At 35.3% G+C, this 14,177-nt stretch overlaps 1 protein-coding gene across 1 annotated transcript in view; it reads left to right on the top strand.

Moving 5' to 3' along the window:
* PDE1A (phosphodiesterase 1A) overlaps positions 1 to 14,177 on the top strand; it is a 161,634-nt gene that overhangs the window by 81,895 nt on the left and 65,562 nt on the right. The gene's annotated exons all lie outside the window — the stretch shown is intronic.

Below are 14,177 nucleotides of genomic sequence, written 5' to 3'. Positions count from 1 at the left end.
TTTCTAGGGAGTCCATCCTGAATTCTCTGTCAGCTAGGCCTGTGGTGAAAAGAAGATACACTGCAGGATTTACTATTTCAAATCAATATAATTTATAATTTAATGTATTTTCAGGACTGAAACATTTCTGCAGAGCATTGCAAATGAATTAAGTGTATTTGAAGCTTGAACTGTGCTTCATTAGTGACAACAGTAAAATATCTTTCATGAACTGTTAATCCATATGTCTTTATTATATGCATGAGGTGTTCATGTCTTTCTAGGCAACTCATCTGTCTTTATAACGGAAGTTGTTCAATGGCTTTTTAATGAAATTTTGAATATATTCTGAATTTTAAAAAAATTCAGTGCAGATGGTCTTCACCTAGAAAACACTAATTTTGTTTCTTCATGCTATTATACTAAAACGCATTGGAAAAACACCTGTGCTCGTGTAAACTACTGTAGCTCCACTGTGTTCTGTGAGATTCATGCCAACTAAAATTCTGACCTGTGATGACTAACACTAATACTGACATCAGCATTATATTGCAGAGTGACGAAGATCTAAGAAACAGTTGCCCTCAGCCTTAGAGAACATACAATGTTTAATATTTACTGGCTTTACATTAATTAAATATTGAAAATAAATTCCTGTATTGTCATTAGAACAGGACTCATGGGAATAATCTGCAGGAAGCTGCCTTGCCTAATGACTTGACTGTTATATACTTGCAAATGTGTTCCTTCAAATCGTATATCTAGACATAAACTGTAGCTATGTATTAATAAAATTCCTCACTATGTGAGCCGTACAGTTATATGTAGTATTTTTTTACATGAAAGGCAAGGTGAGGAAAACGCCCTCTTAATACTGGTACTCCTCTTTGGCGTGTCTGCATGCAGGGAGTCGAATAGGAGGAATAAAAAAACAAACGCCAAAACCCAGAACTGGAAAGGACCAGTCTCAGTTTAGAGTGAACGTGTCAAGGGGCCTAAGTGATGGAAGGCCTGTAAGGGCACAGTTTGTCTTTCACTTGCCTGGCCCCAAGATTAGAGAGAATGCTCAGTAGGTTAAGAATCACAACTAGAACATGAAAGGGGACAGCAGGCATCCCATGAGCCTGGCAGGTGTTCTGTCAGAGGTGGAGTTAAGCTGGAATGAATGGAAAGATGAATGGCAAAGCAGAGGAAAAGATACAAGTTCTGTTGTGGTAATCTTTGTGCTTTTATTCATGTGTCTTTAGGCCAAATTGAACATTGAGTACTGGTGTTCTAAAAAAAAAACCTGAATTGTTTTACTCAGTAGCTTTCATAGGCTTCTGAAAGGAAAGGGTCTGTCAGTGGACAATGCAGTTAGGCTTGTGAGGTTAATGTTATTAATGAAAAAGAAATACAGCCGAGATTTTCAGCCTTAAAATGCTAGGACAGTCTGAGCCACAGAGGTAAAACTCAGAAATTCACCTCACAAAGGAATTATTCCCATGGTTAAATTATATATTTTCTGATTTGGGGGCTCACATCAATCTATGATCAAATATGTATCTATATCTCAAGCTATTCTGCCTATGAGTGGAATTAATTAATTTCTCCTACTGAAAAAAAAAAAAAAAAAAAAAAAAACATAGTATAAATGAGGTCATGAAAGTTTAGTAAATATTGATGTCATTTCTGTAATCATGTTTGTGGTTTGAGATGTCAAGATCTCTTTTTTTTTCAGTATACCAGAATCCAGTAGAATAGCTGTGGTCCGAGTAAGCACCTCCAACTCTATTAGCACAAAAAAATTAGATCTTTGGAATAATCTTCTTCCAGAGTTATTGTCATTTGGTGAGATCAGTATTGAAAAGATTTGTTTCTTCGTCCTGTAGGAATATCTTACTCTGTTGTTTTGTGTTTGTTTGTTTAATGGTGCTTCCATTTGAATTTTAGTAAGGGTATTCCAGAAAAGAGTCTGAGATTAACTACACTGGATTAAAATTTAAACTAAATGCAGCTGACACGACCTCAAAATAATAATAATCATAGCAAATGAAAAGTTTAAACAAGTATTTACATACTAGTACATTTGGAAAAAAAAAAAAAAAAGAGTAGAAAACAGCTGTTTTATGGCAAAGCATATTTTAAATTAATCCCTGGATTAACTTCACATTATATCCAATTAATTTTAATAAACATGCCTTTCTTTAATACCTGATCTAGGATCTGCAGAGGGCAAATTATTACATTGATTTTACTTACATTTACTCTTCATGTAAAATACATTAACATGTATCCAACAGTATAATATTAGCAGTATCATAAGATACATGCTGATCTGTGCAAAGTTAGAATCACATTGGTCAGACAGTAAATTTCAAAATTAATAAACCCTGAAGATTAATAGAGAAATGATACAAAATACTCGTAGTCCTTTTTTCTCCCAACAGTTATGCCATAGATCATACCTTTTTCTTTTGGGTGCACGTACACCTGCTTTTACATAAGTGTTGGCTGTTCCCACATATCCCACTTTAATTTCACATTATTGAGCCTTAGGCAAGTTTCTTCATAAAAATACAAAAACATTTTCGCTACTGTAGTTACTGTATTAAACGTCAGTGTCTCTACTCCGGCTTGTTCACATTTCATTCATATTCCTTTGGCTGATTATGGTAGAGGAGGGCTTTAACCTGACTTTCTTGCACACTCTCAGTTAATCAATCAGACATTTCAGCATGGGTTTCCTAAAAAGGAAGCAAAACCATCTTTTAACAGCTATTGCATTTGCCTTAGATATTAAAAAGCTAGATCTAGTTCTCTTCATTGCTTGATTTGATCCCCCAGCCTCATGGTGAGTCCACCTTTTATACTTCAATATGTATTTAATTTATTTATATGCAGGAATACCTGTATCAACTTTGTCACTAGAAAGTTTTTAATAAGCTGGAGCAAAGTTTCCAGCTATGTATTTACCTTTCAGTTGAGTGTTTTGCGATCTTTTTTTTTTTTTTTTTTTTAGGTGTATCCTCACTATGGTAAGAAATGTGGTTGGTTTTTTTCCTTTCTCTTTCTTTGTGTGTGTATCACTGCTCAAAATGGAAATCTCTGCCCACTGTTAACACTGAAATCTCTCACACATCTTTCAGAATCACGTCCTCGAATCAATTTAAAAACACAGAGTTCACAAGTTCCTCTAATATTCCTTACAATTGAATTCCTAGTCATCAATAATCATAAAATATGACATTAAGAAACCCCCAAACCCCACAGAAATAATGAGCTGAGATAGATATAAAATGACTTAGAAGACTCACTTCCTAGTATGGTCAAATATAGTGTGACTGCACATTACACAGCAGATAGCCAACCAGGGTCCTGACCCTGCTATTCAAGCCATATAAGCACATAGAGAGTCTTCAGTAGTTATTGTCGTTTGCTGGCCTAACAAAGGGTGGTGGACCCCTAAAAAGGTGATACCCATCTGATCTGCTGTCCTTTTCGCATTATCTTTCCAGAGTTAAACTGCACTGTAACATGACTATTCTCAATCTGTAATGGCAATCAAATCTTAGAGACTTTTTATCCCAACAATCACAAGCAAACAGGCTGTAAACACTCTCGTTAACCCAGAGCTCTTATTTTTGTGGTTTGCTCGATCAACGCACACATGCAAAACCACAAGCGCCAGAACTGAACTGTTAATTGGCATTGCACTTAGTTTTCCTTTCATCATTATTCATTCAAGAAAGTCCTGTGTTGCATGCTCAAGACATTATGTAGATACCTGCAGGTGAAAGCAATATATTGATAGGAAACTACTGAACAAGGCACTTTCTCATTTGCATTAATTTTTGAAATTTAACTGCTGTATACTTTGCTATAGTATTTCTCTGTGGTGTTTATTCTGGTAAGCACACCCTTGCGATCAGTGCCTGGATTAATTCCTATAGCTTTAATAGCTGTCTTGTTTTTCTTGGGCAAACTACTGGCTTGCTCCTCTGAGTAATGTTATTTTAGATTTAAGTGAATAATTTTATTTCAAAATATATTTCAATAAAAAAATATGCTGCAATAGCAGAATCTGAAAAGAAACGGAAAACAAAACAATGTATTGTTTGAGAATGACAGGCAAACCACAGCATGTAGTTACACTCTCTACCAAACTGTTTCACTGCCTATTTTGAGTTTTTTATACACACAAGCTTTTCCTGAATCCTTAGTAAGTATGTAAATAAACATCATCATATAACATTGAATCAAGAATTTACTAGTTTTCTATTTTGAAATGAAAATATAGCCAGGTTCCTAACTGAAAACAATGTCAAGGTTTTGCAGAGAGACTGGAGGATAGTGATTCATTCAGTAAAACTACGAAAAATGAAGCACAACTTAGTGATTATGTTAGTCATGACCATAAGAGACCTGAACTTTTCAGGTTAGATCCATGTCTCTAGAGGAGTATATTTAGGATTCAGGGATGTCATACTGTCATCACCTCAAAGAATTCAGATTTTAATTTCTCAGTCCTAGAAAGGCACAGACATATAAGAACTGTATTTTATGTTATTAAAAGCTGGTTTTGAAATCTTCGTATAAACCACTGCTCGCCTAGGAAGCCCAGTAATTTTCCGGCTGAAAGCTCTTTCTCGTATAGTATTTTTGTAGATAACAAACAGAACATTTCTAAGCAATTTCACAAGTAACTAAATTCCTCCAGCCATATTTAATTATCTGGATCATTTTGAAATCAGTGTAGGATTTCTTTTGGAAAGTAGTGGAGCAGTGTATCATTAAGCAACTAAGAAGGTTGGTCATTGTGCTGGACAGAAAGCCTGAGAAATATTTTTAGTGTTTTTTTGCAGTAAGAGCACGAGAGATGTTTTAGAAGACACAGTCCATGTCCTTACGAAAAGATGCTGGATCTGATGCTTTAATTAACAGGGCCAGCTGTATAATGGTGTGACTCTTTAGAACTGAGTGATAATTAATTAAAGAACATTCTTTCTAAAACAAAAATGGAAATGCATCTCTTACAGATACATTCAGATACAGATACAGATACATTCTGTAATCTGTTCAGGCTGAGAGACAGCTTTTGTGTTATGTTTTCTTTCACCTGGGAATGCAGAAATGTTAAATAAAAAGTTGTATTGCAGTGAAATTCTGGATGAACAAGTGTAACTTCCGTGTTACTCTGATCCTGAATATTCTCTGAATGTTGTGATCAGGATGAGCACTGGGTTCTGAATTTTTGATCTAGTCTGCTTATAATTTGTGTGAAGTGTATATAAACAGGCTACACATACGGTGAGCAACAAAAGATTAAAACAATATCTTGGAGGTGAATTACAGTCTATACAACATTTTCTCAGTTTAAACAAAACAGGACAAAAGTAATGCTTTTGGTAAGAGATTCTGGACTACAACTTCTGAGGGATGCTCCACTTCAGACCTGGAACATCAACAAATTGGAAGCCATGAAAATTCAGTTTCTTACCTAACCTTAATTCAAATTTAGTTTCTTATGTAGGCAAGAACTAGATCAAACTCACATGTGTAAATAAGAATGGCCATGTTACATTTCATCTTATTTATATCATTCTTAAAGAATACAGGGGAGAAGTTCACCCACTTGATTCTTTCCTCTTTTAAACATTTAAACAGCTCTCAAGTGTCTTTAAGCTTTTCTAATGTTCTACTTCTCATTACCAAGACCTACTTTGAAGTACTTTGATTTGGCAATTCTTCAGCAGAACATTTATTTTTAACAATTCCAAATGCCAGAAGTTAGTTTCACACATAACATAGAGTGCTGGATTCTAGCATCTCAAAATTTTTTTCTTTTTTCTTCATTTTAATTGCAGTATTGCAATTTTAAATAAAAGCCCTATTCATATTTTTACATTGTCATATATATTACATGTACTATATCCTTTCTTCAGAACCACCGAGATGTTAATGATTTTACAGCAAAATTGTACTGTAATTACTACAGCTGTTGTGCTAAAGCATTTATGCCTTGCTTGGTCTTTTGAATGAAAAATTCTTTTAGTGAAAATAGATTTGTTGAAGCTGTTAATTATTCAGTGAAAAAGACAGTTGAATTAAGGCGGTGGTATTTTTTATACAACGTTTTAGGCAGATTGAAGTAGCTCTTAAATAATTTTAATATTTTTATTCAGAGGTCCATAATAGTTCATAATGCAAATATCTGTATTTTTTACATTTCACAATTTTATCCCAACAAATAGAGATCTGTACTTTGTTCCTCAGAACCTGTGATACTATTTAAATACAAAATTCAAGATAAATTGGCTCTGTCATTCCATCTGGAAGGTGTGATTATGTATTGAAAGTATAACTTTTATATTCTGGTACTTCAAGTGTTTAATTATAAGTAGGAATGTAGGACTTCTAAACCAAATGACAAGGTAGAGCTTGGATTGAAGTAGAATTATCTGGGTTGTTAATGCTGACCTGCTAGGCCAGCTGAACATCTACGCTGATTCATCTGACAGCATAACTACACATGAGCCCTAATCTTGTGCTGTGGAAAGAATTCAGGAGAAATCCCCTTACTGTAAAATATCCTGAAGGTGAATCAGATTGTTTTGGCAGTGTCAGATTGAAAGACGTATTGTTACACGTGCGCTTGTGCTCTCAGATATGGGTGGACAATAATTTCTAGAAAAAAGGAGATGGCATGGGGCACAGGAAGAAAGCTGGGGAACCATGTCTGACCCTGTTCTTAGCCTGAATATAAGGGACTGACATTTCAGAAAACTTTTCTTCTGTAATATATTTTCACATAGGTCCTTCTGTAACTTCTGTTGACTTGATATAACATCGGTGATAAGTTGTTATCTGTGTTGAGAGAAATGGAATGGAAGATTGCATACTAAGCAACCAAACAGTACTGTATTTCATGCTCTGGCCTTGGAAGTCAACATGTCAGAAATAAATATAAAATAATTTGTAAATAAGCACAGAGGACCCATGTTACTTACTAGGACTCAAGATTCTACAGCCTGATGTCTCAAAAAATCTGTAACTATTAATGAAACAAATATAAAAGTTGCCAGAAGTGTTAGCTGTAAAGGTTTGGCCACACTTACATATGTTGACCTGTGGTATGCAGCAAAGAAATGCTGTCCTGGCTTTAATTTCTATCTTAGGGAAATCAAAATATTAATTATATACAGAATATATAGTATTTAATATAGTTTGATTCCACAGAGAAATCACAGATCAAAGTGTCATTATTTTAATGTCAGTGAAGGAGATTTCCTGGGTTGTTTGCTCGTATGTGACTTTGTCAAGTAGAGGGAAGGATACTCGCGGTAAGTGTCGTAGATGAAGATTCTTTGATCGTTAGGCAATGATGTTATTTTTGGTGCCAAACACTTACCAGTCTTCTGTGCTTAACAACTGCAGAAACTGCACCAAAAAGGCTTTCAAAAGCCTTCACAATGACAGCAACATATTTTCTTAGTAGTAGCCTAGAAAATATTTTCAGTACAAAGTTCTGGTTAATGCGTTCTTAATTGAAAGATCAGCTGACTTTGTATATGATAGCTTGTTCTTAATGTTTCTAAAAGGTCTTTCTACCTCTTTGCATCCTTTTTTCAAAAGATGAATATCAACATTCTTCAATCCAGATTTTCTGGTCCTAAGAAATGAAGGAGTTATTCAACATGTTGATTCAGGATGGGTATACCAATGACTTCAGGGTGAATGAGAGGAGAGACAGAATAAAAGAAAAAGTAATGAAAGATCCATTTCCAAACCCTTATCATTCTGTGATAATTGATATGTCAATAAGATACCACTGCATGAGAAGATACTATCTCATCTATGAGTTTCAAAAGTAGAAAGCAAAATGTAGTTTCTAGCAGTACTGGGAAGCAGAGGGAACATAAGAGGGAGAACACAAACACTTTCAGACCATTAAATTTATCTAGTTGCTGACAAGAGACTCCATTTGCAGGGTTGTGTGATCAAATATTTAGTGCATCGCAATCATATTAAAACAGTTTGGATCATGTGAAGGGGAGAGGGATTGGGACATAATACTGTCGTCTGGAGAAACACCTTCTAACAGGAACTTAAACCAGCAAGCATCTCCCATGAATTCCATGATCTCCCATGACCATTCCTGGGGCAAAAGTAGGTCAAGATCTGTCTTAGAAGTATGGGAGAGACAGCTTCCACTCATCAGAACTGCGAGGTAGGGTAAGAGGGAAGCACAGACAGTGAGATGTGCCAGGCCTGTGCTCCTCTAGTAATTTACAGTGGCACAGAGGTTTGGATACAACTTTCTTGATGGAATATAGAGCCAACACTCCAATGTGAGTGTGACGTGGTCTGTTTAGAAACATCCTGCCTCTGCCATGGAATACTTTTTTTTTTTTTTTTTTTTTTAAATAATGGAGAGGACTGCTTTGCAGGATTTAGAGGCTTAACTTCTGCCTTTTAGCAGCTTCTTCAATCACTGTGCTCAAAGCTGCTGTGTGCAGTAAAAATTAAGCTTTTAAAATGGCTATAGGGAATAAGCACTATGTGCCTTTTCTGTGCGTTTAATCGCATTAGCTCCAGCAAGTAAGATACACTGAGTCTTCCATCAAGCGTGATTTTTGGCAGGTGATGAGCTTACATTTGATTTCCCAGCTTGTTGTTGATAATGAATTTAGCTAGATTGTGATGAAGGCTTTGAGACACATAGACCGTTCAAGTATTTGGCAACTTCAAGATGAAATAGCTTTAGCTACCACTCTTTATAGCACTCTGTAACAGGGGAACCTTATAGATCAAATGTCAATCTTCAGACAAAAATAAATATTCAGCAAAAGCCGTTAGAAGGATAATTTGCAATTTACAAGTCAGTCTTATAGGTAGGGCATTATTTGTCTTTGATTTTATGGACTGATTTTGAAATGGGAATATCAGATAGTGGGAATTATATTGAGGCAATGAAAACAGTTACAGAGTTTAGGGTAAGAAAAGACTAGTTTTCTACTTGTTGGATCTAACAGAAGAGAGATAAAACACCTGAATGTATGTACATAGTAATTTGAAGTTTGAGGATTTTTTCATTAATCTTCAACTTGGAAAGCAATTGAACATATGAAAAAAATTTACACTGGTAATGGTTCATTCTCAGAAGAGAGAGAAGTTTGAAAGACACTTAAAGCTTGGCTGAAATAGGTTTCATTCTGTATCTTGGGTGTGCACAAAGGAATACGTGAGAAGTTCACATGTATGGGAATTTGTGCTGATGACATGCATTGGCTCTATGATGGTGAAAGTCACTTTTGTGGAAGGTTGAGTGACAGGGGGAGGTGAAAGAGCCAGCAGGGAAGAGCAGCAGCAACAGGATTTCGGATGAGCCTGAAATGTCTCTCCAGAGCAGCAGGTAGCTATGATGATGATGATGATGATGATGATGATGATGATGATGATGATGATGATGATGGTGAAAGGTTACAGAGCTGAAAATAGCAGACCTTTAGTGTCACTGAGGTCAAGACACTAAGACTTCTCAGGCACTCCCAATTTGCTTGATCAGGCTGGTTGAGAATTATGCAAAAATTCAAAAATACTTTAGAGAGCTTGGAACAGTTTGTAGTTTCAGACGGAAACCATGTTAAGACACCATGGCTTTCTGTGATTTCAGCTAGGTGCTAAAGAAAACTTAGCAATTTTGACTAAATTTCGATTAAGCCTTTAAACATACTTGAAGCTGTTACTGGATGAGACCCAAAGGATAATATTTATACAGTTAAATAATAAATTTATAGGATGAGTAAGGTAAAATTAATTGAAGCCTAATAGACAACGCCTGTCTGAAGGAAAATAACTTCATCTTGCATAAACATGATCAATGTTTAAAGAGCCAAGGCAATTCTATCGCCATGAAAATGCAGAGTTTTATCATTAAGAAAGTGTAAATTTCAGTGTGTGTTATATAGCTGCACAACTTCTATTTTAATTCTTCAATATGGGATTGAAGTTTTGGTATCTCGAAATGTTGGCTGCATTACCAGTGTATTCAATATTTATTTTCTAATGACTGAATCATAACTACAGATCAGTGTGTACCACTCATATGCTTAAAATAATCATGAAATGAATGTGATTCGTGAAACCCTTAGCAACCACAAGGCTTCCTGTGCATATGCTCAGACACAGCAGAGACTTAGTAATTTCATGAAACACATTTGCAGCACTGAAAATGTGATATATCTTTCTCGCATTTCTCAATACCAGAATTTATGGAGAGAAAGTACCTCTAATTAGAAGAAATATTAGGTAACTGCATTTGAAACTTCAATTTTTAATTATTTTAGGGAAGCAAAATGCACATCAAGCTCTGAGTCAAGAGCTGTGGGTTCTAATCCTTGCTCCCCACTGATACGTTGGCCTTGCCTTGACTGGCAAGATGTCCCCGTATCAGCATGTTATTCCCTACTGTAATGTAAAAAACCTTGAACTAAAGGGTAACTGCGTTAGTCGGCAACTTTGTAACTGCAGATAGAAGCAGGGAAACGGGACTGGCTACCCAAAGGGATCACTCCTGAATATTTATTAACATATTCTGGGTATTTTTCCAGGATCTCTCATCCATTTGCATGATCAGGTCTAGACTTTTATAACCATGTATTACAAATATTACAACCGTATCTGGGATTTTCCTTTTTCATACTCAGTATTTTTCTTCTGTCTTGCAGAAAACACAAAAAAGACTTATATCAGTTGTCATAATAAAAGATTTCTAGTAATCCATATATTGTAATTTTTTTACTTGAAAAAGTGAGAGTATGGTTGATTTTTATTATTAAAATTTGTTTTTTCTTTCAGATCCAGATTATTTTAAAGTATGTGTTGGATGGAATGATGTATTCAGATAAAGGTTTATTCTATACATGTATGTTCCTAGTAGAGAAGTGTAGAATTAAAATTATACCAATTTACATAAAAATAATTGTTATTTGGGCAATTTATGTAGGGAATTTTGGAATTCAAGTGAAATAGTGGTATGTTTTATTTGTTGTGACTTTTCCAAGATGAAATTTTGTTATTCCCATTTTGGATTTCTCCTAATTCAAATATTTCCCTGAATCTCAAATGTGTAGGTATGTAAAACAACTTGGATTCTGGGATTATATTAGATGATCTGAACTCCCCACTGTTAATGATTTGGAATTGCTGGATATTGGCCCTTTTTTAGAGTGTTCATGTTTGACTGAGGATGTAACTTTGAAAGCTGATGAACTACTGGGTGAGCAATGCTTTTGTGAAAATTGTTCAGCTGAGTATTACAGGAATCACTACACCTAGCAAAACTGGTTTCCAGTTCTAATTCTAAATAGTTTTAGAGGAAAATTTCCCACTTTCTTGTAGTTTTTAAAAACTAGTGGTGTTTAAACTGTGATGAACCATATTGCCAGAATATGGTTATTCTCCTCTTTGCTTTTAATTTCACATTACGTATGATCTCATTCTTAGTTTGTAACGATCGTTTAGAGGGTCAAATCACTTGTATAATAAAGGATACAATTATCCATTTAATTTTCCTATTCAATATTAAATAGTCCAAACAAAACATATAACAGTTGTTCACAGAAAATAGTCTTTTTTTTCTGTCCTTAAACTTTTTAACACATTGTCAGTATTTTCTTACAATCTTTTCAAGGGATTAATACGTTTGGCACACAGCTAGGCTTTTCTCAACTACTTCATGGGAACATAACGATTTACAACTTGTAATTGGATTTGACTTAACAGATAATTTTTAAACCGGCATTGTGATTATTGAATGTTAACTATTTCTCTGTAATTATAATTCACGTGTTTATTATTTTTAAAGAATTAACCATGTATCCATTGCCCATCTTCTACAGTGACTTCCATTAATTTCAAAATATAATAGGAAGCAGGGTTAGTTTACAGTTTACTTTTTACAGTTTATTTCACTTCCCCTTTAATAGGATCTGTGGCAAAAGCCAGCTTTTTTTGTACAAAGTTTCCAAAACAGTTTTAAGTGAAGTCCAGATGTGTAAGTTAGAAAGCTGTTTCTTTCCAGTGCTCAATGGCGAGGAGACTCCGATGACAGATAAAGGCAGCCTTTGGGAAAGCAGACACAGGGTCTCTTTCTCAGGTTCAGAAGTTAACTTCAGGCTGAATTTTCCTCTTCTGGTTCTTGAAGGCTGTTATGCTGAACCTCTCACTTATTCTCAGCAATTACTGGAAATTTATTTAAAATCTTAAAATCTGAAATTGAATTTGTCCAGCTCCTCTGCTTCTCTACCTTATGATCTCCTTTCTTAAGTAATCCCACCCCCTGTTATTTTTTTAAATCTGTGTTTAGGACAACTCAATATTTCCAAACATATTTCTTATGTTGAACTTTGCTTGGTTCTATAGAAGAACACATTTTCCGATGATGACATTCAAAAAAGTTTTTTTTTTTTTAATCACTGATTCCTTATCTTCTTTTACAACCTGTAAAAGTTACAGTAGATTTATTGAGACTTTAATTCAAACATGGGAGAATTTTAATGAGGAAGGAGGGAACAACTGCGTTGTGATTTTGATACTGTTAATCGAGAACATGTAACTTTGGCTCCTAATAAAATCCTCGGTTTTCTCCTGGTTAGCCTGTGTTGCTGGGTGGGCCCCAAATATTATTGCCCGCAGTTGGACAAAGGCTCAGCTGCACGGGGAGGTGAGGAGCGGGGAAACACTGGTCCTGGTAACATCACAGACAGCACTGTTAAAGATAGGTAGGAACAGAGCACATTTGGATGGTCTGTAAAAACATTTAATACCACAGCGCTCTTAATGGTGTTTACCCAATATGACAGAATATGGTTCTCCACCCACTCCCTTTATTAATTGCAGATGTCTCTTTTTTCCCTTACAAACCAGGGCTGCTGGTTTTAAAAAGCAGTTTTCAGTTCTCCCGAGAGAAATGATCTGGTTATTTTTCTCTAAAAATCTCTTTTTTTTTCATGTTGTGTCATATTAACTCTGCATACCATTTCCTTTGCACCTTAAACCTGTTCAAACTGTCCATTTTTCTACTTCACAAAACAGCCCCTCCATTTTTTATTCTTGTTGCTGTCTATTATTTCATAGTAGCACAGTTCACAGGCAGGGTAATACAATTAGCTCCAATTTTAAGTAGCATTTCAGGTTTTCTAATGGTGTTTCTTATGTTTGTTTTCAATTTATCACACTTAATTAGAAGAAAACAAATAAAAATCCTGCTCAATACAGCTGGAACAATAATTCTTTTTTTGCTACATTTCCTTGTCCTTTTTATGATCTATGAGCATTTTAGCACTTGTTGGTTTGTCTTACAAATTGACATATTTATTCTTTACTAAAATGTTACTTTCATTAATGAAAGGTCAGCTCTTAAACTCTGTGGCTATTTCACTTTAATGCATAATATGTTGAATATATTCAGATCATTCATATATCATTATAACCCACTTAATTTTGCAGCTCTGGAAGTCCATCTTTCTAATTTCTTGGGTAGACCTCACGATTATCACCTGACAAGTGTCTGATCAGCAGCACTATGGAAGGATTTTATTGCTGTGTTCAGCTTGCTAGTGGGAAGTAGTGCTGTAGGTAGAGCCAGATTTTTCTTGGATGGGCATAGCAAAGGTTGAGGACCACCGGGCACGAGTTGCTGCAAAGGACATTCCAGTTAAATATTGGGGAAAAATTAATCCACTGTGAGGCTGGTTAAACATTGAAACTGATTTCCCAGAGAGTTTGTGAAATCTCCATGCATTCAAAACTTGAGTGGAAATGCCTCCCAGAAGTTGGATGTAACTTTGAAGTTATACCTAACTTTGAAGATGGCCCTGCTTTGAGCAAAAGCTTGGGTAAGGTGGAGGTCCCTTCCGACCAAAATTATCCTGTGGTTCTATGACAGATCTGCACTGAGTCAGCTACAGACACTCCTGAGGACATCTCCACAAAGCACGGATGCATGAGATGACAAGGTCACTGGTCATCACTGAATTATAAGGTTTTTGTCCTTTTGTGTCCTTTTCTGTAACTTCTTCAGAATCACTTTAACTCTGCCTGAGCAGCTTAGTGTTGACTCAATTTCAAACCACTTTTTAACCAAATTCTTGTGTCAATTTTTTTCACATTTCATACACATAAAAATGATTATTCCATGAAAGCTATGTTAAAAT

Source organism: Athene cunicularia (genome assembly GCF_003259725.1).
Source record: "Athene cunicularia isolate RWA chromosome 7 unlocalized genomic scaffold, athCun1 chr7_part2, whole genome shotgun sequence".
Lineage (NCBI taxonomy): Eukaryota > Metazoa > Chordata > Aves > Strigiformes > Strigidae > Athene > Athene cunicularia.
The sequence above is the reverse complement of the archived record's forward strand: the minus strand, read 5'-3'. Positions and strand labels throughout refer to the sequence as shown.